The sequence below is a fragment of the Myodes glareolus genome, chromosome 10 (genome assembly GCF_982192425.1).
Source record: "Myodes glareolus chromosome 10, mMyoGla1.1, whole genome shotgun sequence".
NCBI classification, from domain to species: domain Eukaryota; kingdom Metazoa; phylum Chordata; class Mammalia; order Rodentia; family Cricetidae; genus Myodes; species Myodes glareolus.
In genome coordinates this window covers 20,056,351-20,083,597 of record NC_142035.1, presented here as the reverse complement: position 1 = coordinate 20,083,597, position 27,247 = coordinate 20,056,351, and positions in this window count along the sequence as shown.

The following is a 27,247-nucleotide window of genomic DNA, read 5'->3' as shown; positions in this document are numbered from 1 at the left end:
GCACATGAGTATTTCATGTTTGGAGCTCTCTCTAGATTTCCTTGACTCGTCTCTTTGCTTGACTGGTCTTGATTTGTAATCTTCAAGATAAAGCTGTAATTCTAAATGTAGAACCTATCTGGATTCTTTGAAGGGTGTCAAGGCCTCACGGAACCCCTAGAAGTTAAAAAGGCTATGGATTTGGCAGCCAGTAGTGTGGAGTCTGGTCTGGGAACCTTCAAGGTTGTGGTCGATGCCTGTGGCAAGGACAATCCTGGGACAGCCCGTGCTTGCCCTGTGAAGCCGGACACCATCCTGCCTTTTCATTTAGCCTAAAGAACGTAGTTTTTATAGCATGTTTTACTTTAATAAAAAATTAAAAAGTGCGTTTTCTAGGTCCCACGCGTGTCCTTTAAAATCAGTACGCCTGGAATCTGCACTTTTGACAACTGTCCTTACTGATTTGATACCATCACTCAGGGTCCCGCAAACGGGCCTCTTTACACTTGGCAACTACAGGGGCCGTCCTGGCTTTGACAAGCCAGGGTTTGACAGGCCATTCAGAGTCGGGGTTTTTTATTTGACCCCACTCATTTTCCTGTTTAGAATTTTCGTTCATGAAGAAGTTCCTGACTAGGATTTGCCAAGAAAAGAAAAAATCAGTGAACTTGTTAAAGGGTAGGGTGTCTGCAGAGTCACCCAGCCCAGACTTTAACTTCATTCTTTCTTGGAATGAAATTAACTAAGACCCAAGTAGTGGGGTACCACAGTACAGGTTAGGCAGGTAGTAATAGGGGAGCCACATTTGGTCCTGTGCTGCTTTTTATTAAACTAAACCTCTGTGATAGAATTTTTGTGTTTTTGTTTTTCTTTTCCCCAATTCCTAATGCAAACAGCAATCCTAGGAAAAGCAACATCTATTAAATCAGGAGGATTACAATATCAATGGGAAGTTACCATGCAATAACCTTCTATTGATTTGTGTATTGCCGGTAATGAAATCAACTGGAATATTATTTATTAAACATATTGATTAGCAAGAAAATAATTTGCAGGGACCGAAGTCTGACTCTGCAGGGGATCCCACTGAGCTTTTTGTGTGCACAAACAATTGTCTTCTTTTGGGGGGTGGGAATTGTTGCTAGGAGTGTCTACCACAACCCAGAAGTAACGCCCCACTGTGTCCTTTGGGGGCGTCTCTTGGGCGAAGAGAAGACCTTCAGCTTGTAGGGCTGATTCCTTTGGGCCTGGGTATTTGTTCAGTCTGCCCTGACTGCTGTCCGTTTCCTGCAAAGGCTTGGGTGCATTGCTACAGTTTCTTTTCTTTTCTTGTGGGTGGGAGAGTTCATCTCAGGAAGTGCAGTGAGTGAGGAGACAGGAGTGAGTCACTCCTGAGTGTTTTTTTTTTTTTTCCTGAAGCGAATACCTTTGCACAACCAAGGCTCAGCTTGGCTGAAGCCCCCTGTCTGTGCTGGACATAGCCTCAGAATTGTCGATCAGTGGGCAAAGGAGCTGGGGTTTTTATCACTAGCCCATGCCTCTCATTGGCTGAGTTGTTCCGTGCTCTGATTCGTCAGCTTCATGGGCATCTCTAGACCACTGTGCATGTGGGTTGGTGGTACTCCTAGGCAGTGTGCAGCCTCCAGTAGAGACAAATGTTTGAGACTGAAAACTCCCTAATGGATGGAAACCGCCCAGTACAACTTCGGGATCTTGTGGGAGCAAGGCAGATATGAGAAGGACCCAGACAGTGTCTGTCATAGATACCAGACACATCGACTCAGGGCAAGGTATCTTTGGATCTGTCTTTGACTTTTCAGCCCTGCTTCTCAGATTCCCTGAGCTCCTGTGTACTCTCTCCTGCTGGGGCAGGACCTGAAAATTTCAGAGAAATCTAGGAGCCATAGAACAAATAAGAGAAAACCACATGTGAGTTACTGCATGGAGCTTAACTCATTAGCCCTCACGAAACTCTGGAGGGGAAGTAGTTAGTGCACCTGTGCTGTAGACAAGGAGACCAAGGATGGAGGAACACGCAGAACAGGAGATGAGCTATCTGCACTTTGAGTTGGTTTGTCTCACTGTGCAGCGTGTAATCTGGTTCTGAGCTTGGCCTCTGGGGAGAGTTTTTCTGGCATGGTGTCTTGGCTTCAGTCCTTGAATAAGGACCTTAGCCTTTCTGATTCCGTTTCTCCATTTGCTGTGGGGAAAGTGACAGTACTTGCCCTATTGGTAATTGTGAGGATTAAGTGGCATCATAGAATTTGGTTTTTAATTAGTGATTTAGCTAAAATTGCCATGTTATTGGAGGTGGGAATGGCTCACGGTCCCCCACTCCATCGGAGGAGTTATTGACAAGCTGATGGCTGCTGGGAAGGAAGCTTTCATTTTTCTTTAAGGGTGTGGCCTCATGCTCCAGTGGATAATGAAAACATTATATTAAAAATTTGTTTGCTGGACTTAACTCCCTAGGTCCAAACGAGAAGCAGAAGGAAAGAGAATGTGAGTAAAGAAGGCAAGATCAGAGAGAACCTTCATCCCACGATGGATGGCGATACAGACGGAGACCCACATTGGAGCACCGGACTGAGCCCCCCAAGGTCCAAATGAGGAACAGAAGGACGAAGAAAATGAAAAAGGAAATAAGGACTGCGAGGGATGCGATTACCCACTGATACAAGGGGACGGATCTAATGAGAGTTTACCAAGGCCAGTTGGACTGGGACTGAACGAGGACACAATCCAACCAGATTCTCTGAATGTGGCTGGCCCGCCATTGACAATGGCACTGGGACTTGTTTCCTCTGCATATACTGGATTTTGTGGATCCAGTCCGTCTGGACACTCCCACAGGGCAGGAAACCCTGACTGCTCTTAGGACTGGAGAGGGAGGAGGAGAGGGAGCCGGGGGAAGTGGGAGGGTGGTGGGAGGAGGGGCAGAAATGGAAACTTTTATAATTTAATAAAATTACTAAAAAAAAATTTGTTTGCATATTACTCTACTATTGTTTCCAGTCCTTTGTAGCCTGGAAGCAATGGCCGCTGTGCTGTGCCTGCCTGTGTGTCTTTGCTTCCTTCCTTGTCTTTCTCTGTTGTGCTCTGTGTCACAGGGGAACTGACATGTGCTGTTGCCCTTTCCAGACTCCAGTATCAAGTCAGCTCTGGCTGGTGTTAGGCAGTAAGTGGTACTGGTGGGAAAGCAGAGGGAGACAGCGAGAGGTCAGGGCATCTCTCCTCTTGTTGGGAAGCGGCTAAGGTTGGTGACTCTTGTTCTTGTGGGACACTATATCCAATGACTACGGCTGTGGGCGCCAGGAGTCCCACTTTCTCCTTTTATCCTGAGGAGGATGGACATCACTACTCTCATCCGTCTTTAAGTCGCCTCATTCATGTCTGTCTCAGCCTTTTTAGAAACCAATATAGGCATTTATAAATTTTCCTAGCTTTAAATAGTCCGAGAGAATAAATTATCTTAAATAGTCAGGTGGCTTGTCGTTCTGCTTAGGAAACGTTATCAACATAATCAATCATGTGTTTCTATCTACGAAATGCTCTTGCCTTCTGCCACTGACACGCACATGTTGAATAGGGAGGAGGTGAGGGAAAAGTGATAGAGGGGAGACAATAATCACTATTGAGTACCTGGTGCATATGCCAGGTACCTGGTGCATATGCCAGGTACCTGGTGCATATGCCAGGTACCTGGTGCATACGCCCCTACTAGTTACACTCATTTCAGGCTTGGTCATTTTCTATTTAGAATAGAAATAAAAGCTGGAGAGACGGTTCACCTGGGTTCAAACCCCAGCATCCACATGGTGGCTCGCTGCTATTTGCAACTTCAGTTTCAGGGATTCCGACACTTTCTGCTGGCCTTCTCAGGCACCAGGCATGCGTGTGGTACACACATTCAGATAAACACTCACACACACAAAAAGCCAAGCCTGGCACCAACATTCTCATTTTACAGGTGAAAACCTAAGATGCCCGAGAAAGGAGAGAGAGCCATGGCAGTGCTGGGAGTGTAGAGGTGGTTTCAGTGACAACCGTGCAGTTTCAAGGACCTGCTGCTCAGCTCCTGAAGGAGAGCAAGCGTTCTTTTCCTCCAAGTCCACAATGAAAATCACATTTCCCGAGCCTCACTTAGCTCACACAAAAATGATGGCTAATGAAGGATGCTGAGGAAACACTGTTAGCCCCTCCCAGTTGTCCTAGAGGTGAGAACGGAAGCAGGGGCTCCTGGGAGTGTACAAAGCTGCAAGAGACCAAGGCCACATGCTGTACTCAGGCCAGGTATTCAGAGGTGGGGCAGACACCTGTGGCTGCAACCACACCCTGTTAGTATTTGGGGGATCTGCAGCTTGACAGGGGACTGCTGGATGGAGAGAGAGAGTTCTCAGGGCAGCGATCTGGGAGTGTGGTGTGGTCGAACATGTCTCAGATCAGGAGGTGGAGTCTTTACTGCTCCCATGAGTGTGGGCTAGCCTTGGAGGTTTGTGGCTAACAGGTGCCATCCTATGGCAGGGAGGCTGTGTGACTTCTGAGGCTGGATTGTAAAAACAGTTGTGACTTCTGCCTTTCTCAGAGGACATACGTGGAGCCCTGCGCTTCTGTGGAGTAAACATGGAGACTCTGATGGTACAGCTCAGAGAGACTGGGAGACCATGGAGAGCTGGAGAAAGATGCAACACCAGCCTTTCCAGTAAGACCTCGCCTCACAGGCACCTGACATGATTGAGTGAGCCTCCAGGTGTTTCTAACTTCACAGGTGATGGGTGTGAGAGGAGGAGGACCAGAATGGTTCCTTATAGTGCTGAGCCCAGAGACTCTAGAGTCTTAGTCAAAAGCCAACATCAGAAACATGAACCTTTGAAGGCTTTACAATTTCAAAGAATATTATTATTGTATGTGCATTTCTTTCTTATGCATGTGTATATATGGTGTGTGTGTGTGTGTGTGTGTGTGTGTGTGTGTGTGTGTGTCCGTGCAAATACATGTAGAGGTCAGAGAACATCTTTTGGGAGTTGGTTCTCTTCTACTGAGGGTCCTGAGGATCGAACTCTGGCCATCAGACTTGCACAGCAAGCTCTTCTGTTCGCTAAGTCATCTTGCTGGTCCTCAAGTTTTGATGCTGCCCATGGGCAATTGCCTCAGTTTTGATTTTTAGAAAGTATTATCAGTTAAAATATTTGTGTCAATTACTGAAATTTTGGCCACCCTTTCCCAATAAAATTGATGCTTAGCTTTGCCTCATCCTCGTGCTGCCCTGTGAGAGGCCTTGCCTAGAACAGCCTTGTCGATCCCAGCAAGCATCAGAGTGACTGCTTGTACCAATATGGATGGAGCGATTTAGTAGCAGCTGACTGGTGCTGGGAGCATTTGAGCCTGGGTTTAAATATTGACCCTATTACTAGTTAGCTGGTGTCATTGGTCCTAACCTTGCAATGCTTAGTTCCGATCTTGTGCAAAGTGGGCATAGCAATACTACATTTTCATGGGCTGCCGAGAGAATAAAACAAAAATATTCCATGGTGGGCGCTCAACATACGGCTTTGCATACAGTGAATATTTATCCAGCGGTAGTTGGTATTATTTTTGCTTTTGCTGCTGTTATTTGGTTGAACTTGGGAGAGAGCCTGAGTTTATATTAATGAGTTCCTTACCTCTTCCACTGCATGACGCCGTAGGAAGCTGCCGTTTCAGCTCTGCTCCTGTTACCAGGTTGTCGATCACTGTGCAATCTCAGCCCAGACTGCAGATATGAGCCTTTGGGAGTACCAAATGTAGAACCATCAGATGGGGAGCCAAAGAGAGATGGCGCTCTTGGCAAGAACCATCGTCCTGGGTTGAGAGCCTCCCAAGAAATATAGATTCACGCCGGCAGAATTGAACAATGGAACTGACCCTTGGTACTGCATTTGGTTTGTGAAAATGTGTAACGTGTGCGCCTGCGAGTGATTGGGTAGGAGTGACAGTTCTGACATTTCAATTGGTTGGGCAAGTTTTTGGTGACTTGCCTATGTGCTTCTGTGTGTGAATGTGTCCTTGTGTGTGTGTGTGTATGTATGTATGTATATATGTGTGTGAGTGTGTGTGTGTGTCTTTATGTACACTTTGTATATTTACGGAGTATGTGTGCATGTGCACATGTGTGTTTGTGTATGTGTGTGTGTATGCATGAGAAGTTTAAACTCAAGAGCAAGAGCACACATTCATGGGCTTGGTTAGTATAGCTATTGGTACGAAGCAGTCACTTATTATTTGCTGAGTGAATTAATGAGTGCTCGTGTGTGTGGCTGTGCCTATGTGCACGAGCATGTGCGAGTGCAGCTGTTTGGCTCTCTGAGAGTGAGGGGTGAACGCCCGAGTGCGTGTCAGGGCGGGGGTCCTATGTCTGATTGCTTGTTTAAGTTTCTCTAACTGGAGGGACAATGAGTTTTCTTGTCCTGCTTTGACCCTGAGTAAGTTGTCACCCTCTTTCCTGAGACTCCAGTGCGTGGAGAGCTGTCCTTCTCAGCAGCCTGGAGCCGGCCCCCGTGTGGACCTTTGCTTTGGCGTGTCTTCCGGAGGACACAGATGGCAGGAGCGGAGAATCGGAAGCACTTGGCAATGAAGCAGCAATTCACTCTGCAATCCCTTCTTATTCATCTCAACAAAGCCCCCTCTGATGGCTTCGGCGCGCTGAATGCAGCTTTCAATGTGCAATCCACCAGGAATTACTGTGCTGTGTGGCCCTCATCACGTCCACTTATTGTCAAGTGTTACCGAGAATTCTCTCACTCGGGATGAGGGGCCCACTTGTTTTAGCCACTGATTTCCGAAACCTCCTCCGTGCTGGGGCTTCTGTGAAGAGCCTGGCTGCGTCTTATTGTTCCTGGTGTGTGTTCTGGACATTCGTGTGCTCTGCTGGAGTACGTAAATTGCCATAATGCGAGGAAATGAGCTATAAGAATAGCCCAAGGGCGGCGAATGCTGGAGGAACTTTGGGATCGACGTAGCCTTTCTGTTTCTGTTTTGAGGTTGGTTCAGCATCGTCTCCTGACAGCCAGGCAGGGAAGAGACCTGAGATACCCTGGAGGTTTTCTTTGGGATAGCATGACCCCTGCCCAACCTTCTGCACAGCTGGACTATTCAAGAAGAGCAGGCAGAGCTGGGTACAGGGTATTAGCTCATAATCCTAACACAGGGAGGCCGGGATAGAAGATTCCTTGGAAGTTGGAGACCAGCCTGGGCTACTCAGTGAGTTTGAGGCCAGCCTGAACCACATCATTGGATCATATTTTAAAATAAACCAGCAGCACCTGTATCAATGACAGTAAAGGAAGTGCAGGGAGCCCCAGCCTCAGGAAAGCAGCAGGGCTAGGTGTGCACTGGGCATCAGCTGGCCGCAGAAACAGTGTTGTTGCTATGGTTCCTGTTGCTGCTCTGTTTAAAGGAACTCAGTGAGGAGAGGGCCCACTTTGGCTTGCAGTTTCAGGGTACTATCCCTCATATTTGGGGATGTTAAGGTAGCAGGGCCTTGCTGTGACTGGTCCCATTGCATCCAGGAAGCAGGGGACAGTGAGTGCTGGGACTCAACTTGCTTTCTTCTTTGTATTCAGTTCAGGATTCCAATCCAGAGGAATGGTAATGCCCACAGTTAAGGTGGGTGTCCCACCTCAGTTAGCCCAATTAAAACACCCCTACACACAAGCTTTCCCAGAAGTCCATTTCCTAGGAGACTCCAGGTCTCATCAACTTGACAAATGAGATTAATCATCCCACATGGGTTTTGTTCTGTCTGGTGATTGCTCAGGAAGCCCCAGGATTCCTGAGCACTGCACATTCATTGATCCTTTGTTTATCCTATTGGGAGTCAGCTTCCACAAGAGGCTGGTTTTTCAGGCTAGGAGGTCCAAGGGCTTTGGCCAGGATTGATGAACCTGAAGCACTGGCAGCTGGAGGGAAGAGCTAGGGCAGCTCTCCCCTTGCTCCCCCTCAGACCCTCGTCAGCACTTCCTACGGTTCCCTCATGTGGTGCGATGACACTCTGAGATGGATGTTTTGAATATTCCATTCCACAGGGGAATACTAAGGGCCCCAGAAGAAGGACTGATGACTCCACCCTTTCTGAGTGTCACGACTGGATTTGAACTCAGGAGTTTTGCTGCAGTGCCCCAGCTACAGGTCATATTATTTTTCAGCTCTCTCTAGTAACATCTTTCTAACTGCAGTTGGTGGCACTGTAGTTCCACGCCACACTGCGTGAGAGAAAATTGGGCTGCATGGTTAAGTAAGCTTGGGGAACATGCATGCTCCACCTCCATCCCGTCCTGGAGATTTTCAATGCAAATCGACATATTAAAGGCTGTGGGATGTCATGCCTCATAGAAACATCTTTATTCTAGTGATCTTTAGATTATTCTACCATAATGTTCATGTGTGTAATCCCTTTTACTATTCTTTAGGGTAAGTAGTTCAAAGAACATGCTTTTGGAGATATTAGACTAGAGAGGATATTGCACACACACACACACACACACACACACACACACACACACACACATATACTTCAACTAAAAATCCATTTGGGAAGCAGAGGTCTTCAAATCACACGCTGAGAAGTGTCCCCAACATGCTTCTTGTGATGTTGTAGTGGCTTGAGTGATAATAGCACCCATAGGCTTGTTTATTTGAACGTTTGGCTCCCAGGTAGTGGAATAGTTTGGGAAAGATTGGGAGGTGTGGTCTTGTTGAGGAAACGTATTGCTGGGGTGGACTTTGAAGTTTTAAAAGCCTATCCGAGGCCCAGTATTCATTTCTGCCTGCTGCCTGCAGACCAGGGCATAAAGGTCTTACCTCCTGTTCCAGCACCATGCCTGCCTGCTTCCTGCATTGATGATAATCGACCAAACCTCTGAAACTGTAAGAGACTCAAAGCATTACCTTTATGGAACTCCCATTTGCGAATGTTATTTTTCTCCTAGAATGGGTCTTTTAGGACGTGTTTGCCCTGCCACCTTTTTTTTACCTTGTACTTTCCAGATCTTTCAGATCTGAAGTGGATTTTCTCAGCATACAGAGCCTCCTCCTTGGTAGCTGGTCCTCTGAGGAAACTCACAGAATTGGGGTTTCTTGGCCAGATGCACAGGTCAGAACTAACTCCCACCTTTTGAGCTTCATACTTTCGTTAATATTAATGATGTTAATATAATGAATCATGTCTTCTGGCTCCTACATCATGATATTCCATCCTTCTATCATTTTCCATCTGATTTTAGCCACATTCCTGTTTTCAAATTGCCTAGGTATTTCCAAAACTTTCTATGCTTAGTACACCTTGGAGAAAATCTCTAAACATATAAAACTAGATATCCTTCCATCACTTTCAAATGGCATGTCCTAAATGTATGTACCTTGGGAGCTGGGTGTGGTAGTGCACACCTTTAATCCCAGCACTCAGGAATCAGAGACAGGAACATTTGTGCTGTGGAAAAATCCTTTTCTACACCACGAATTTGTATTACTCTCATTGGCTAATAAAAAGCTGGCAGGCCAGTAACTTGGCAGGAAGTTAGTCAGGAAAGTCAAACTGAGAATTATGGCAAGAAGGAGGCCAGCCAGCCGTTCAGGAAGCAAAACATGCTAGATGACAGGTAAAGTCATGAGCTCATGGCAATACATAGATTAATAGAAATGGGTTAATTTAAATGTAACAGTTACCTAGTAACAAGCCTAAGTGAGCTATTGGTCAAGCATTTATAAGTAATATAAGCCTCTGTGTGGGAATTTCAGAAGCAGCTGCAGTGTAGATGGGAACAAGTGGGAGGGAGAGAAACGCCCATTTCTAGATATGTGTGAGTTTGAGGCTAGCCTGGTCTACAAAGCAAGCTCCATGCCAGCCAAGGTTACAGAGTGAGAGTCTGTCTCAAAATAAATAAATAAAACAATGCATCCATCCTTTCAACCCAGTCATATCCCTTCCACCTCCCGACCTCGGAGAGTAATACACTCTGCCATCTATTCTCCAAGTCACATCTGGATTCTGGGAAACATCCAATCACTGCTTGAACAGGCAGATTCTCTTCTCAAACACTGGCCTTTTCTTTCATGTCTGTCATCCAGATCTGGACTGCCTCCTCATTTGCCTAGGTGATGGGTTGATACATTCTTTCTCTTACCAGTTTTAATTGTTTGCTTCCCACCAGCCATTCTGACCGAGTTGGTAGATGGTTTTTATAAACTGTACATTCTGTTCCTCCAGCCCCTTCAACTGCTACCCATTGTTTTCTGGATAATGTATCTGCTCCTCAAATAAGAACTTTGGGGGAGAGCTGCTATGAGTTCCAGTGCACTTTCGTCTTAGGCATGTAGCCTCTTATTGATCCACTCTGCCTCTTGCCTTTTGACTCCATCCAAATAGATCCTTGGAGTTGAGCTCATAAGCATACAAAGTCTTTGGCCAGTGGGTTAACCAAAGCCACGAGGGAGAATGTTGCTCAGAAATGCTTTGTTTCATGTGTGGTAGAGGCTTCTTGGTGCTGCAAAGGTGGTCAGTCACTCTGAAGTCATTCTGAGCTGTATACCAGGAGACCGGTTCTCTCAGTGTTCTCCCATCTCCACCTTTGCAGATGCCGAGGGCATGGCTTCCTCATGCCTGGGGTTTCGTCACAGAAACACTGATTGCTTCACAGATCCACCTGCCTCATCTTTTTCATCCTAAATAGGCCAGAGGAGCAGAAGGTCGCAGACCCTGGTCCATTTGTTCTTCTCTTATTTTGCTTGATGAACACTGATTTGCTCTCTAGGACTTGGCTCAGACCTTACCGTCTCCTGAAAGACTTTTATAGCCCTCCCCCATGGTTTAGTCTCCTCATTTGCATCCCGAGGCCTCTTACACTCAGCAAAGATAGAGACAATGCCAGAAAGATCTGCTTTCCTTTGGATCGAATGATTGGGTGAGACTAATACGGTAAAGCCTGAGAGAGAGGTCGGGTGCTGTGATGATTAATTTTTGCCAACTTGACCCAAGCTTGCGTCACTTTGGAAGAGGAAACCTCAGCCGAGGAACCATCCCTCTCAGACTGGCCTGTGGGTATGACTGTGTGATGCATATTCTTGATTAATGATTGTTGTCGGAGGTCCCAGATCACTGTGGGCAATGCAATCGTGGAACAGATAGACCTAGATTATCTTAGAAATCAGGCTGAGCAATCTATGGGGAGCAAGGCAGTAAGTAGCATTCCTCCATGGTCCCTGCCTCAGTTCCTGCCTCCAGGTTCCTGCCTTGAGTTTTTTTACCTGACTTCTCTCAGCAATATAATCTAACCTGTAAGATGTAATACACCCTTTTTTCACCAAGCTGGTTTGACCAGGGCTTTATTGCAGCAGCAGAAACCAAACTAAGAGAGATGTTTGAGGAATTTTATGGCTTCTTTGGCAAAACTGACTTTATTATAAATGGTTTTTGGTAATGTTGGATGGAACATGGGAAGTTATGATTCATAACTGAAAGAATTTTTTATTGTCAAGCTACTGTATTGACAATGACAGCTCCTACTGTCATATTTCCAGCCAATCATGTCCTCTCCCTAGATGACAAGCATAAGGTCCATTTTCCTGTCCCCTCCTCTTTTATGATCCCTTTATTTCTTCCCTCACCTTCAGACACTGAGTCTCATTCAGCTTATCTCAATGAATAAAGGGCGAGGATATGGATTTTAGGTCTTTTAGGGCATACTATTATGAAGGAAAACAGACTCATTAGGTCCAGCATTAATGATGCCCCTTGAAGGCGTACAATACCTTTTCCCCCTTGTATTGATCAGGTTGTTATTCTAGAAAATTGCCTCCCTTTGTTCTGTTTTTTATTTTTCCAACAATCTTTTATATTTTGTTATCTCATCACAAATTATGGAACCTAGGGAGTTTAGTCAATTTTTCCTCCAGGGAAGGGGAGTGACTCCATTTTGCTATGGTGAGAAAAAGAGAACGGTAGCAATAACTGCAAAAATATTTACTGCTACTATACAAAATATCCTCTCCTAGACACACCCATATTGCTGGTTTCCTTATAATCAAACTGGTGCTTAGCTATACATTTGCCCAAGGATGTACAGTGAGAACACATTAGAGGCCAGAGTGGTATTCAGGGCCATGCTTAGTCCAAGAAAACATGTTATTCCTCAACAATAATGTGCCTTGATGTTCAACTAAGGCCCTTAGGAAAACATGCTCCAAAATGTGTTGTTGGGTGTGTAGTGGTAGCCCCTTGGTGCTGCAAAGGTGGTCACCCATTCTGAAGTCATTTTGAGTTGTATACTAGGGGACTGGTCCTCTCAGCATCCTCCTATCTCCATCTTTTCAGATGCTGAGGACATGGTTTCCTCATGGCAGGGGTTTCTTCACTGAAACACTCCTCATTGCTTTACAGCCCTATCTGCCCAGCTTGCAGGCTCTAAATAGGGCCTAAGAGCAGAGAAGTTCACAGGTCATGCCAACACCAAAAGGCTCCCACTGTTCCTCCCTGCCCTGCTCATTAGCATATTAATGCTCAGCTTCCCCACTGAGAGGTGAGCAAAGTTAGGGCTCCTTTAATTGGAAAATCCAAAGGACAGCACCTGCCACAGTCCCCTGGAATTTATGCATGTCTGTCATCGAGAGGTTGGAGCGAATGGATGATTCATGATGGGATCGCCCACCTCCTGATTTACAGCACGTCATTTACATGCACTAAAGTCAATCAGCACACGGGAAGGTCACACTCAACCAGAGTCATGTTCACTAAACTCCGAAGGCCTGGTCTTCTAGTCAGATTGTGTCCAAGAAGCAGGGAAAAGAGGAAAGAGTTTAGGTAGAGAATTTGATCAAGGACAGCAGCCTAGGTGATGATGGGGGACTCTAGAGTCTGGACTTCAAGAGTGTGCAATCTGGAAGGAGATAACCTGTTGTCTAGCCTCCTAACTTTGGGGGAAGCCCCCTGACCTTTCTTAGTTCTATTTATTTTTACCACCTATAAAAGGCCAGCGATAATAACCCCAATCTTATAGATCTGTCAAAACTAAAATGAGGTAATTTATGCTTAGGACACAGCCTAGCAGGTGGTGTTGCTTGTTCCGTGTTGCTAGTGGGGCTTGAGCCTGTAGTCGACGGGGCCCATTTTAGATTGAGATTACTTGTGATCATATTCTGGAGCATGTACTCAGGCTTTCTGAATCTTTATGTTTTCATGGACAGCTGGAAGGTGTAGGAATAATGACTCTAATAATAATCATAGAGAGTCTGAGTGAAAGTCTGGTTTACAGGTAGAACACTCTGTTGTGGCATATTTGTATACTGTGAGAAGGTGGATTGCTGTGATTAGTGTGAGAAAAGGCTGAACAGCCAATAGATAGTCAGGAGGTATAGGCGGGACTTCCGGGGAGAAAAAAGAGAAGGAGGAATCTAGGGGCAGGAGAAGCCAGGCAATATGGAGAGGAAATAGGAGGTGCAATATGGAAAAGAAGTAATGTCACATGATAGAACTGATATAAACAGGTTAATTTAAGTTGTAAGAGCTAGTTAGGAACAAACATAAGCTAAGGCTGAGCTTTCATAATTAAAAAGAAGTCTCATTATTTGAATCATTATTAGGGAGCTGGCTTGTGGGTCAGAAAAAGACTCATTACAACATTCAGTGGTGTGAGGCCTGCTACTGTGTGTGTGTCTCTGTGAGTATGCTGTGTAGTGCATTCGTGTAGGTGTGCATGACCATGCCTGTGCATGTGAAAGCCAGAACAGGATGCTGGGTGTCTCTCTCTATGACTCTCTGCTTCATTATCTTGAGACAGGGTCTCTTACTGAACTAGAAGCTTGCCATTTTGGTTAGGCTGGCTAGCCAACAAACTGGGATTCACCTGTCTTTGCTCCCCAATACTGGGGTTACAAGCCCATGAAGTCATTCCTGGTTTTTTATTTACAGGGCCCGGGGATTTGAACTCAGGTCTTCACGCTTGTACAGTATCCACTCTTATCCACTGAGCCATCTTCCCAGTCCAACCCTGATGTCCTTAAAGACAGCAGTGTGGAGCAAGACCATTCATTACTCAGTCCCACTCTGTACAGATCTTGGTTCATGGGTTGTCTTAATAAAAGGTAATCTGTCTTGTTGGTTCTCTTCTTGTGTATTATAAAAAGAGTTATGTGCTGGGAAGTGATGGCACACACCTTTAATCCCAGCACTCAGGTGGCAGAGACAGGTAGATTCAAGGCCAGCCTGGTCTACAGAGCGAGTTCCAGGACAGGCTCCAAAACTACAGAGAAACCCTATCTCGAAACACCAAAAAAGATATGTGTAGCATGAGGGCCGGCTTGTTGGGGTTTCCGTCCTGCCCGGTACCCCCCAGCCGGCAAACCCCAAAGAAAATCACATACGGGACTCCATAAGATTATAAACTGATTGGCCCATTAGGTCAGGCTTCTTGTTAACTCTTATAACATATATTACCCCATTATCCTTATCTATGTTAGCCACATGGGCTCAGTACCTTTCTCAGTGTGACAGCTTACATGTTGCCTCTTTGGTGGTCTGCGCAGGAATGGCTGAGGGAGCTTTCTCCTCCCTAGCCTTATCCTATTCTCATTGCCCCGCCTCTACTTCCTGTCTGGTTGACCCGCCTATACTTCCTGCCTGGCCAATCAGTGTTTTATTAAAATACATGGTTGACAGAATACAGATAATTCTCCCGCACCATTTCCCTCTTTTTTTTTTTTAAACAAAGGAAAATACCCATAATCCATTTGTTGGGAATGTGGGTGTAGTGTTTCAGGCTACTTCCTGCTGGTTGGGGGCGCTGATAGTCTTAAGGGGACCTAAAGAAAATTTAGAGTTATAATCAAGTCATGACTGGAGTATCCTGTGAGTCTCGATCATCTCAGACAGCAGTCTTGGATCAGTTCTGGGTGTAGACCTCTGTCATCTGGGCCATCTGTTCCTATCGGAGATTTTTCAGGTGGCCTCCCTTGGTCAAAGGTGATTATTCTTAACTCTGAATAAATCCAGAGTCTCTCGTTTTCTATGGAAACAAAAACAAAATCTCTTCTCCAAAGTAACATACCTTTTGACTTCAGTTTTGAAGCCAAGGTATTTTCAAAATTCCTATCTTGGGTTAGTTCAGCAGCATTTATAAACAAAAGTCTTTTAGCAGTTGTTGCTCCTTCCTCAGCAATCAAACAATTTAAAGAGAGCATAATAGCATACAGTATGAAGATTCTCTGTGCATTTTCCATCTTTATGTGGCTTTATTTTAACCTCTATTTCTTTTATTTTTACTTTTACTTTTTGAGACAGGATCTTTGTATATCTTTGTCCTGGAAGAACACTGTAGACCAGGTTTGTCTTTGAACTCACAGAGATCCTCCTGTCTCTGCCTCCCCAGTGCTGGGATTAAAGGTGTATGCTACCACACCTTGAACTCACAGAGATCTGTCTCTGCCTCCCAGGCATTGGTATTAAAGGCGTGTACTACCACACCTTGAGGTCACCGAGGTCAATCTACCTCTACCCCTTGAAGTCACAGAGGTCAATATGCCTCTGCCTCCCAGGCATTGGGATTAAAGGTGTGTACCACCACACCCAACTACTCTCTTTCTTTCCTTTTAACTTTAAGAACTTTAACTTTTAGCCTGCATATACACACTGTAAACCATTTAGAGGTTTTCTTCCACTTTGAATCTCTCTTTACTGTATGTTTTTCTTTTTCTGACCATATGAGTCTTTAATTTACTAAGCAATATGGAGAGCTGTGGCTTTGACGACTAGATCCAGCTCATTCCTTAGCTTTTCAGCCTCAAGGCTGAGGTACCAGCCAGAGCTGTGTTCACTGCCACAACTCTATGGCGTTTCAAGGTCCTTGCCAGCAAGCAAGCTGCAGCATTCTGCTCACAGACCACACTCAGTCGGACTGCCTGCCTGAAAGAGTCAGAGTTTGCTCTGGCAGGACAGCCCAGATAGCTGGCATTTTAAAACAGCACAGCTTTTCTCCTGCTACAGCTGAAAACTGAAAAGAATGCGTTCAGCTTGTCATCAACAACATTTAAGTATTTTGTGGCAGGACCTCTTTAAAGAGCTGCAAGGTTTTGCAGCTAAAGCTGAGTCAGGAAGCCTCTCTCAGATGAGAGCGCTTGCTTGCCTCTAGCAAGCAAAGTAGACCTGAGAAATTGCTGCCACCAAGAAGCCATGCTTTACTCTATTCTTTTCCAAGCTTTCTCAGGCTTTTTGTGGATTCAGTTATCCACGTCTGGGCGCCATATGTAACATGAGGACTGGCTTGTTGGGGTTTCTGTCCCTCCCAGTACCCCAACAGCCGGCAAGCATCAAAGAAAATCACACACAAGACTCCATAAGGTTATAAACTGATTGGCTCATTAGGTCAGGCTTCTTGTTAACTCTTATAACTTATATTAACCCATTATCCTTATCTATGTTAGCCACATGGGCTCAGTACCTTTCTCAGTGTGACAGCTTACATGTTGCCTCTTTGGTGGTCTGCGCAGGAATGGCTGAGGGAGCTTTCTCCTCCCTAGCCTTATCCTATTCTCATTGCCCCGCCTCTACTTCCTGTCTGGTTGACCCGCCTATACTTCCTGCCTGGCCAATCAGTGTTTTATTAAAATACATGGTTGACAGAATACAGATAATTCTCCCGCACCAGATATGTTTTTATTTTTAATTTACATAGTAATTGCATATATGTGTGGAAAGCAATGTGATGTTTGGATACACATACGCTGGTGTGATTGACAGCGGTCGCATTTCTCTGCTACAGGAGTGAAGATGCTTCTTTGTTGACGTGTTTTCAGATGCATCTATGGGCCCTTGCTGTTCCTTCATTGGACAGCCCCAGTTTGTGCCTTCAAAGTTTTGTTCTCAGAATCTACCTTAAGTCTACAAACACACTAACTCTCCTAGGACTAAGGAATTGGCATTTCCTTTCTTTTTTGGTTTGGTTTTCGTTTCACTCCTCCACTGCTTTGAGCTTGAGACATGCAGGTGCTGGCAAATGCCTTTTGTCTATGGCGGCTGCTGTCCAGGCGTCCACAGTGAGGTTTTGTGCTTACTTCTATCTAGGGTACTGGGAGGGAGGTCTATGGATTTGATTGCTGGCCAAAACCCCTTTCTCATAGCATGGAATTCTGTGCTTTGGGGACCCCAGGCCTGTAGCCTGTTGACCACCCACTTTGACCACTGGGGAGCAGAACCCTGGCTGAATCAGCGCCCATTTCAAAGTTCCACGTAGTGGACCTGTTCAAGGAACTTTTGCTGAGTAGAGGAAGTGATGAGTAGCAGGCAAAAATTAGAAGATATTTTTTCTCTTTCCTTTCTTCTTTTGCGGGATGTTAATAAGCAATGCCTTTTTTGAGGTAAAATGTACAATCAGCATATTCCTTATCAAAATGTTATTTTTAGCATCAAATAAAATCTTAGAGGGCTAATATCTTTTGGGAAAGTTAGTTGACTTATTTTTAATGAAGTTTCTGGAGTTTTCTTTACAAAGCCCATTCTTACATATGGTGCATTTTATAATCAAGTCATCATAATAGGTGGGGTGCATTGAGTGCTTCCTGGTGTCAAGAGATGAGTTTGATATTTGATATACCAATTTGAAGGCCTCATGGCAAAGCAAGGGAAGACATGAAATGTTCACAGAAGGGTATGTGAGCCAGGCCTGGGTTGGCAGACACCATTTTTACTATACACTATTAACCTGAACTCAGTCTATATGTAGCCCAAATGTGATTTGAGATTTGAAGAGAAGACCAATATGTATGTGTTCAGTGGCTATTAACTCTGTTCACAGGCTCATGGAGTTAACTGAGTTGGCTTGAGTCACATGAATGATAAGAGGCAGAATCAGAAAGTGAAGTCAGGTCTCCTGACTTTCAAATCTATGCTCTGTACCAGAGGCCAAAAGCTGGGCTTGAGGACAATCTGGCCCACTGCCTGGATTTATTTTGTAATACTTATTTTGTAAGTACAATTTTATTGAAATAATGCCATATACCTTTAAGTTTATCACCGTTTTTTTTTTCTGTTGCAATGGCAGTGTTGATAGAGACTATATAGTTTATAAATTCTCAAATATCTGCTACTTGGCTATTTGCAAGAACATTGCTTTGTGAACATATCTGCAATATATATTTGATATAACTTTATTATATATACTATATAACTAATTATAAATTTGTTAATATATTAGATCCAGCTAGTAAGAGACCAGGAAGTTGAAGATTCTGACTTTAGGTTATGTCAGGTGTCCCTGAAATAGACTAGACTTCTTCCTCTGTCTTTTATCTAAGTTGGAGTCTTTTCAGTTGTGGGAAAACAGTCTAGACCTGGGTTTGTGAATTGTTGGCTAGAAGCTGCTCTACCCAGCCTCTTTGGTCTATTTGAAGGGCAGAGTACTTATGTGCATGTGTGTGCACTTTAATTGAATTTAAGTGCCTGGAGGCTGGGCATGCCACATTAACCACCATTGCTTTTCTCTTCATATGTGGATGCTGCCTCCAGTTGTATTTCCTGACTTCCCTCTAAAGACATTAGAACTGTTGAATCATTTGGCCTCAGCTTTGGTTCATTCTATTGTGAGTTCTGAATCTTAGAAGACTCACACTGTGGAATGTTAGAGAATCTTGGTACAGGGGCCAACTGTAGACTGCCCATCTGAGACAGGGGAATTGATAGTTGGGATCAAGAGTTAGTTTCTTAGGATCCAGAGCAAATGACTTAACTGCCTCAAGACTTGTTTCAGCACCCCCCCCAAAGTTGGAGAATCATACTGTGATAGACAGAATTCTGTAGGCAGGGTTTTCCTGTGTCCTGGAAGCCATTCCCAAATAACCACTCAGAGGCTACTTATTAATCATAAATGCTTGCCCAATAGCTCAGGCTTGTTACTAGCTAACTCTTACATTTTAAATTAACCCATATTTCTTATCTACCCTCTGCCAGGTGGCAGTACCTACTTTCAACATGGCATGTTCATTTTTCTTCGCTCTGCATCTTCCTGGAGACTCAGACTCCTCTCCTCCCCCTCTTTCCCAGTATCCTTTTAGTACAGTTATCCCACCTAACCTTATTTTTAATCAGATTTTTTTTAAATTAAAACAATTACAGTGACATGTATCACACGGTATAAAGGAATATTTCTCAGAATTCTAAGCTAACAACCAGGATTTCCACTTCCTCTTGGGTATGCCCTTTCTGCGAACATGGGAAAACATATAAATATGATGAAATATCACTTTCATGATTATATTGTGTTATGTGAGTGAAAAGAATTTTTTTCAAATGAAAGAATGACCTCTAATTATTTAGTTTTGTGATCACAAGAACTCCCTATAATCCCCAAGTATGACTGGCTGAATCAGATAAGCATTTCTGGGTGGCTTGAGGAAACAGGTGACACCTTTCTGTTAGCCTGGAAGAACAAACTATTATATTACAATTTGCTTATGAAGAAGACCACATTGTTTGAACTGAAGGCAACCCGCAGGAACTGAATGTGACCCATACTTGTCAAAGAACAATAAAACAAGGCCTCAATCATCTATCAACAAGAAACCAGAGGGTCCCAACCTCCTCTTAAAACCCCAGCCTAGATGCCCTACGCCTGGACTGTTGGCTCAGACAAACTTGAGACAAAGTTTGAGACAAATTGTATTGTCTCAAACTATTCTGTGGTAATTGATTATGAAGCTACTGCCTTGGAGTGGTGTTGGGAGGGTGAATTAACACATCATATGCTATATCCCCTGGTGTAGAACTTGGAGCATTGCAACATCAATGAAAGCCTGATAAACTCTTTTTTTTTAAGACACTTAAGGTGCTTGGAAGTTTGACTTTTGCTTCCCTGAGGACAAGTCTTCCTTCTGGTTGGTTGGGGGAAAACTGCATCAAGGATATTACTCTCTTGGCTCAAGTTCTTATGTAAGGATTTTATAAGGAATACCATGAAAAAGTGTGGGAAGAAGAGCAGGAGGGGCAGGCAGGGGGAAGATGTGGGTCCTCTGGGGAGTAGACTCTGGATTGCTGGATCATGAGTGGCACCATTGGGTTCCCCCACTGTAGGGCAGCAGATTTGGCCTTTCTATCTTGTATTCATCCATTATATTTGGAGACTGCCCCAGCAGATGCAGGAGGGAGAAAATCTTTGGTTTCTCTAGCAGGATGGATGCTGTTCATCAAGCACAACTTTTTCAAGAATCTCCAGCTGTCCACTGCCATGTGGGGGCGAGTGGGTGTTATAGGAGACCGAGTGAGGGTACAAGTGTACTCACTACATTCCCTCTGTCTACTGGTTGGTGGGTGAACCTCTCGGGTATTGTTTTTGTCCTTAATCTCCCCCATGGCCCAATATATTCGAAACACATGGTGGAAACACTTTTGGGTGATGGTTTAAAGTTTTCCAGGGTCCGTTCGCATAGTCTACCATTCCACTGTGGTTCACAAAGTTTACACAGCTGAGTACCTGACTCCATGATCAATCCACTTCTACCTCTCCAGTGCCTCGGGTTCTAGTTCGTTTATAGCACGTTGGTGAACGTAATCAATGATGCCTGTGGCTCCTGGTTATACGCCTGGTACTGTGTAGAGTTATGGGGTACATTAAGAATGAGGCCCTTTCTAGAGTTCATTGCTACCTGAGAAAGATGACAGTCATAGCATGTCAATTATAAAGCACCAAAGGGACACGTTGGGACCCACTGTGGCAGTGTTAGACCTTTCCTTGACTGTCCAGCTCTCCCAGTGCTATTCTGTTTGTCACTATGTTCAATGGCTATGTTTAAGTGGACACAACAGCTTCTTATCTCAATCATGAGTTTTTCCCATCACTGCTGCATGAGAGGGGCCCGTGGGAACCACTCAGTAATTTAGAAGCTCAGGAATTTCTAGTGTGTTAGTAGCTTAGGAACTGCTTTTTCTAGTGGAGGACAGGACCCATCTTTGCACACTGGGTAGAGATTCGAAGAGCATTCCCCACCTCTGCTTAGTTAGAAGCTACCCTGCAAGACTGGGTCCCGGGTGCCTACAGCACCTCCTCATTGTTTTGAGTTGATTTTACCTTGGTTTAGTTTTGCCTTTGCATCGTATGCATGTACTGTTTGTTGCTTCCTGTGTAAGCTACCTGGATGCAGGCTTGCGTCTCGGGTAACACTTTTAGGGAGAATTCAGGACACAGCAGGGTCTCTTCGGGAACCTAACATGCAAACTGTCACCAAGGGTAAACAGAAAAGGCCTCCCAATTAAACTAGCATCTCAGCTGAACACTGAAAGATGAACCTGAGGTCATGTATAGAGATAGAAGGAGGGTGTACAGGGCTGAGAGGAGATTCTTCTGCCTTCCTGGAAACCCTTTGTCCCTTCCATACTTGGTGACATCCTATTTGTTCTTCAAAACCCAACATCTGTTTTTTTAAAGTCTTGTTTGGATGCTCCAGACATCTATTCTTCTACATGACATTCCCAGACATGCATCGCAGCACCTAACCTGCAGTTTGCTCAGAGCCATCGGGACAGCAAGCAGAATGATTCCCAGGCCTTCCACTGGGAAGTTACTACCACCTTAAAAATTACCCCAAAACTTAACAGCTTAAAATACTTTATTATATCATGGTTTTTATGGGTCAGGAAGTCGGGCACAGGATAGCTAGAATCTCAGACTACATTCAAGGTGTACACTGGAGTTGGGGACTCAGCTGAAGGCTGACTGTGCAGAGGATTGCCTGCTAAACTTATATATGTGGCCTTGATAGAATTGATAGAATTAATATATACTAATAGTGTATTAATATATATGATTAAATATATATTATGATTTATACTAATATATATGTATGATGTATTAGAGTGGCATACATGCTATAGTTTCTCTTATACAACAATGGCTGTCTCCCAAAGAGCCCAGAAGCTGATAGCTATTCAGTTAATGAGGCTGGCTGTCTCAGCATGTCTTCAGTCTGTGTTGGAATCCTGAAGAAGTAGATTCTAACACCAGCAAAGGAGTGCCTCAGCAGCAGGGTAGATGAACTCACCAATGAGAGTGAGGACAAGCAAGAAAAAAAAAAATAAAGAAAATTCTCTCCTCCATGTTTGTTTATGTAGACTGCCACCAGAAGGTGTGGCCCAGATTTAGAGTTGTCATGTGGGCGACCTCTCAGAAGAGCAATATGGTATCTTGCTTCATTGGAACAAGCATGTACAGATAGTCAGAGGGCCAGGAATGCATGAGTGTAAGATGGAGTTTAGTCCTTTGCCACCTACTTACACCAGTGATTGCTTTTCTTGGGGATTTTATTTGCCAAAGGCCAGATAACAGGTCCTATCAACACCCAAGGGGAGGAAATTATACAGAAATATAAGTTCCAGTGGGTAAGGGCCAAACCTCAGATTCAAGAAGAATTTAAGGGCTGAGAAATGACTCAGGGGTCAAGTTGTCCTCTGACCTCTACATGTGTGTCGTGATGCTCACATCCCTCCTCTTACACACAAACGAATAAATACAAAAATGATTTTAAGAAAAAATCTGAGCTTTTTTTTTGCAATCATATTATAACTCATGGGTTAGCAAACTCTGGTGTGTCCTAGAATTGCCCAGGGAACATGGAAGCATCAGATGCCCAAGCTATTCATAAGACTGATTGAGTCAGTCTCTAGGGTGGAGTCTGGTGACATCACCTTCAGGGAGCTGGCTAGGCGATTCCAATGTGTAGCTAAGCCAGTCTCTTGTATGGCCAGCCCTCAGGGACCTGTGGCTTCTGTGTTCATGCCCTTCCCTCTGATCTGGTCAGGGCTGTGTCTTGCTTTAATCATCTAAACCCAGAAGAAGCTTGAGTCACAGGAAATACCTGGCAGTGATGTCTGTTTGCTCCGCTGGGAGTCCCTGAGCTGCCATGTGAGAGGTGAGACAACCAGGAGAGACCCTGAAAAAATACATGGTTGACATATAAAAATCTTTGCATTTTTTTGAGGTGATTTGCCAGCAATTTGTTGCAGCTACTTATTTTTGCTTTTGGACAACTGTCCAGCCTGGCAGGATTTGACTAGGTAGATATTAACGGTGGTCTCTCGTGGGACTGCCTTCAACAGGTGGGCAGGCTGCAGCTCACTCAGTTGGTATGCTGAGGACCCCACTCCCTGCCCCACGTACACCCTGCCTAAGGACTGAGAAGCAGAAGGTTCTCTGGGTTGGGAAGTCCCGACACTGGCTCAGAACAACTTTAATATCAGGTGGCTCATTGGGTGGCCTCTCTAGGCACGGCAGCTGTCCCAAGTAACAACGCTTCTCTACTCCTAGGAGGATGTTCAAGGTGGAAGACTTGGATGCAGCTGTTTGGGGGTCAGAAAAGCTGCCTTTCTAACAAGTTCTGGCAGAATGCAGATGGTGCTGGTCCCTGGACCAGAGCTGCGGAGACTGCTGGTGGCATGGCTCAGAGGACCCACCTTGAGAAACACCTGATGTGCCAGAAATATCTATGTTGACATTTACATCTTTATTCCAAGACTTTTAACTTTATTTAGATCCTTTAGAGCCTTTGTAAGCACCTCCCATAAAACCTTACTCTAGAGTGAGAGATCCTGTATTTGGTCACGTGGCTAGTAGGAATGTAGCTTATGTTTGTTAAAAATAAACGGGTAGGTGAATGATTGACTACAGAGCTTACATATATGACAAGCATATACACAGGGAACTTGACTTAGCGATAAAGATCCTAATGCTAAGTTACCCCCAGAACCGACTTGCCTTCACTTTCCTGAATAAGGGACGTTATGGTTTGGCTGGGGCTAAGGGCTTTTTAAACACAAGCCACTTGGTGCTGAAGGAGGGATAGTCCCAGATATACTGGGTGGAGGTGAGGGTAAAGGTAGTCTGTGCTCCACCTATATCCAGGCACACGCTCTTGCCCTTGAGTTTTCTGCCACATCGGCACTTTGTATATTTCCAAAGCCCATCTGTGCAGGCAAAAGAGTGACTTCCTGTGTGCAGGGGCGGCCCTGGGAGGCTGGGTCTCCAAGAGCCCGTTTTGGATTATAAGCCTTTGAAGACATCTGCAGGGAGGGGATAATTCATCCCAGAAAAACGGCTCCCTTTGCCATGCAAACCAGAGACCAGGAATGGAAATGAGATTTCTAATTACATGGGGCATTTCAGAGCCACCTGCTGGCTCTGGCATCGCTCAGAGGGGCTGCCATGCAGAGGTGCTGCAGAGCGGGCCTGGCCTCCGAGTTTGGGCTGCTGGGAGGCCTTCTGGGTCAGGGCGTGAGTTTCAGCCTTCAAAGTCTTCTAGCAGCTGCATCCAGCTGGGCTTGCAGGGAGCCGATGCCAGGAAAGGCCTTCTCTGAATTTAGCCTTGATGCCTTCCTGCTGCTTAGAGAGCCCTGGGACCTGTTTCTGAGCTCCTGATCCATGCTTTGTCTGCCTAGCACTGGGCTCAGGGGTCCAGCCTGGGATGCTGAGCTAATAATAGTTGGGCTTTCTAGGTGCACTTGCTCTGACCTCTTCCTGTTGGTCGCTCCTAAGGGAGGTACACAGTGGGAAGCTGAAGTGCAAGACGTTTACCTGGGTAACCCCATGAAAGGCAAGAGAGGGGGCAGGATTGGGAAGAAGGAAAAGTCAAATTGTGATGCACCACATCCAGCCTGGAAGGACGCACACCCAGGAGTGATCCCAAACCCGCGTTGTTTCGGATAAAATCTATTTGATTATTCTCAGCATTGTCCTGGTTCACAATGCCTGGGGCTCTGCTGCTGCTTTGCTCAGTCTCTGACCACCGGGTCCTTTCAGGAGGACACATTGGGATAGATGACTCTTATCTGACATAGATCCCAAAAGATGACTGCTGTGGGGGGTCCATCTCTAGGTTGTGCCCCAGCAGATGGCTGTGTGCAAATCAATGCCGGAAGTTCCGAGCATCACACTTTGTGTCCACCCGGATCCTCTTTCCTCTGCTGGGCTTAGGAAAGGAATTTATGTTATTTCACATTCCTATAAACAATGGCACAGATTGCCACAAATGTCTATCGTGTAGCTAAATTGTCATGGTCCCATGCTGCCTTATAAACAGTTGTGTTTACGCTCATAGACCAATGCTACTCCCGACCTTAGTCAGAGAAGCTTCTCTTTGGCATGCAGAGCCACGAATGCAGAGGGCCATGGTGCTCAGGTGCTAAGACTAAGGGATGGTTGAGCGCTCAGGCCTAAACAGGATGCTTATACTACCCACTCGAAGGCTCAGGGATCATCACAGAAGAGAGTCAGGGCACAGAGGAAAGGGTTGTGCCATGCTGTCTTCTGAGCCTGGCAAAGCCACCACAATCGTGATCCCACAGCAGTTGGGGTTGGCTCCAATGGGCTTGCACAAGACTAGGCCTGTCGTTAGTCAATTATGAATCAGGGAGGGACCTAAGGGAACCTACTGCTCCCTCTTGAGTTATTGGCTATTGATTACTGCTGGCAGGGTGGGGCACCATTGTCTTCAGTTGAATACCCACAGGTGAATCCACCCGGCTCCGGCAGACATTTCCAAACTTCTGGTCACACAGATGGCTCTGGTTAAACTTAGTGGGGCACAAAAACAAAGCAGAACGGCTCAAGAAAGGGACCTCTGGGGAAGGGGGTGTGCATGACAGGGTGGGAGGGAACTAGGGGAGGACACGGTTGAGAGTAACCAGAATGCATTATATATGGGAATGAAATTGTCAACAGCACTGTTAATAAAAATGGACTCAGTGTCTAAAATAATACAATTTTTTTCAGCGGAGCCTCTCTAAAACAGAAAATTGTAAACACATGCAAAACATACTCAAAAGAAAATAGGAAGATGTCATGGTCTTCCGCGCCACTCACCTTCCACAGTGACCACCTCATCCCAGCTATGCTCCAGCAGTCGTCCTGGCAAGCTGCAGTGCAAAGGGCAGCTTCAGAAGCACCGTCTTTCACCGGGTACCATTTCAGACGCAGCTCTAGACTGTAAGAGCAGCAGAAACAGCAAGCAAAGTTGCGATGTGCTGGTTTGTGGTAAATAAAACGAGCTAATTACAACAAAACATTTACTACTATGTTTGGAACACTGTAGGGATGTCAGAACAGAACACATCCCCTTAGGAGGTGGTACATGGTAAAAGGAAAATAGGACTTAATTATGTCTACAAAGGGTGTCAAATAGGAAGCATAGATATGATTCTCCTTGGCCTTTCACTGTTCAGTCATGGGGAAAGTCTGAAGCTGGTGTGCCAGACAGCCGCTGCCCATCAACTGGGCTTACCTAAGAGGTGAAAGTGGTTTCTTCCCACTGTCCCAACAGTTAAACACACCAATAAGCCCTCCTTCCTTCTAGAACATCTGAGAACTGCTACCCAATAGGATGGTTCAGGTTTGGACTATATTGATTCTGCACATTCCCTGTGGTTAGATCCCTCTTTTCCATTTACACTGTGGGGAGAGAGCTACACAGCTTCCCACTAGGAAAAATGGGTGGGGAGAAGCAAGCTTTTAAAATATTTGAGAGTAGAGGCTTGGGAGAGAGCTTAATCAGTAAGAAAGATCACTGGCTGTACAAGCCTTAAGACCTGAGTTCAAAGCCCCAGAACCTATATAAAAAGCCAGGCACAGTCTCCAGTCTAGTTCCAGATTCAGTGAGAGACCCTGTCTCAAAGGAATACGATGGAGAGTAACAGAGCAGGACACACAGAGTTCTCATCTGGCCTCTACATGGGATCACTCTCTCACACACTCCCATGTACACACACCTACTCTCTCTCTCTCTCTCTCTCTCTCTCTCTCTCCTTCTCTCTCTCTCTCTTTCCCTCTCTCTTCCTCTCTTTCACTCCCTTTCTCTCTCACACACATGCACAAAACAAGGAGCAAGCAAATAAACAAATGAAGAAACAAAGAAACAAAATTTTCAAGAGTGTAATACTCTGGTGCTTAGTATCCAACTCCATAGCATTGTTCACTCCCAGTCTTTGCTTGTTTCTGACTTCTTCATGACCTTGCAGCTCCTCTAGCTTCCTTCCCTGGTTGCTGGATATTCTCTATCCAGTTTTCCTTACATGGTTAGTGTCTCTGTAGTCAATGCAATTATGTCTCCACCTGTTGAGCTGAGACTCACACATGCTCATGATATTGACTTCCCCATCAGATGTCTTAGAGAAGGAGGTCAAAATAGAACATCTGGGTCCTTACTCTGAGAAATGTGGAATCCTTACAGCAAAGAATGTGCTTCAAATTGCATAGCACATTCCTTCAATGAA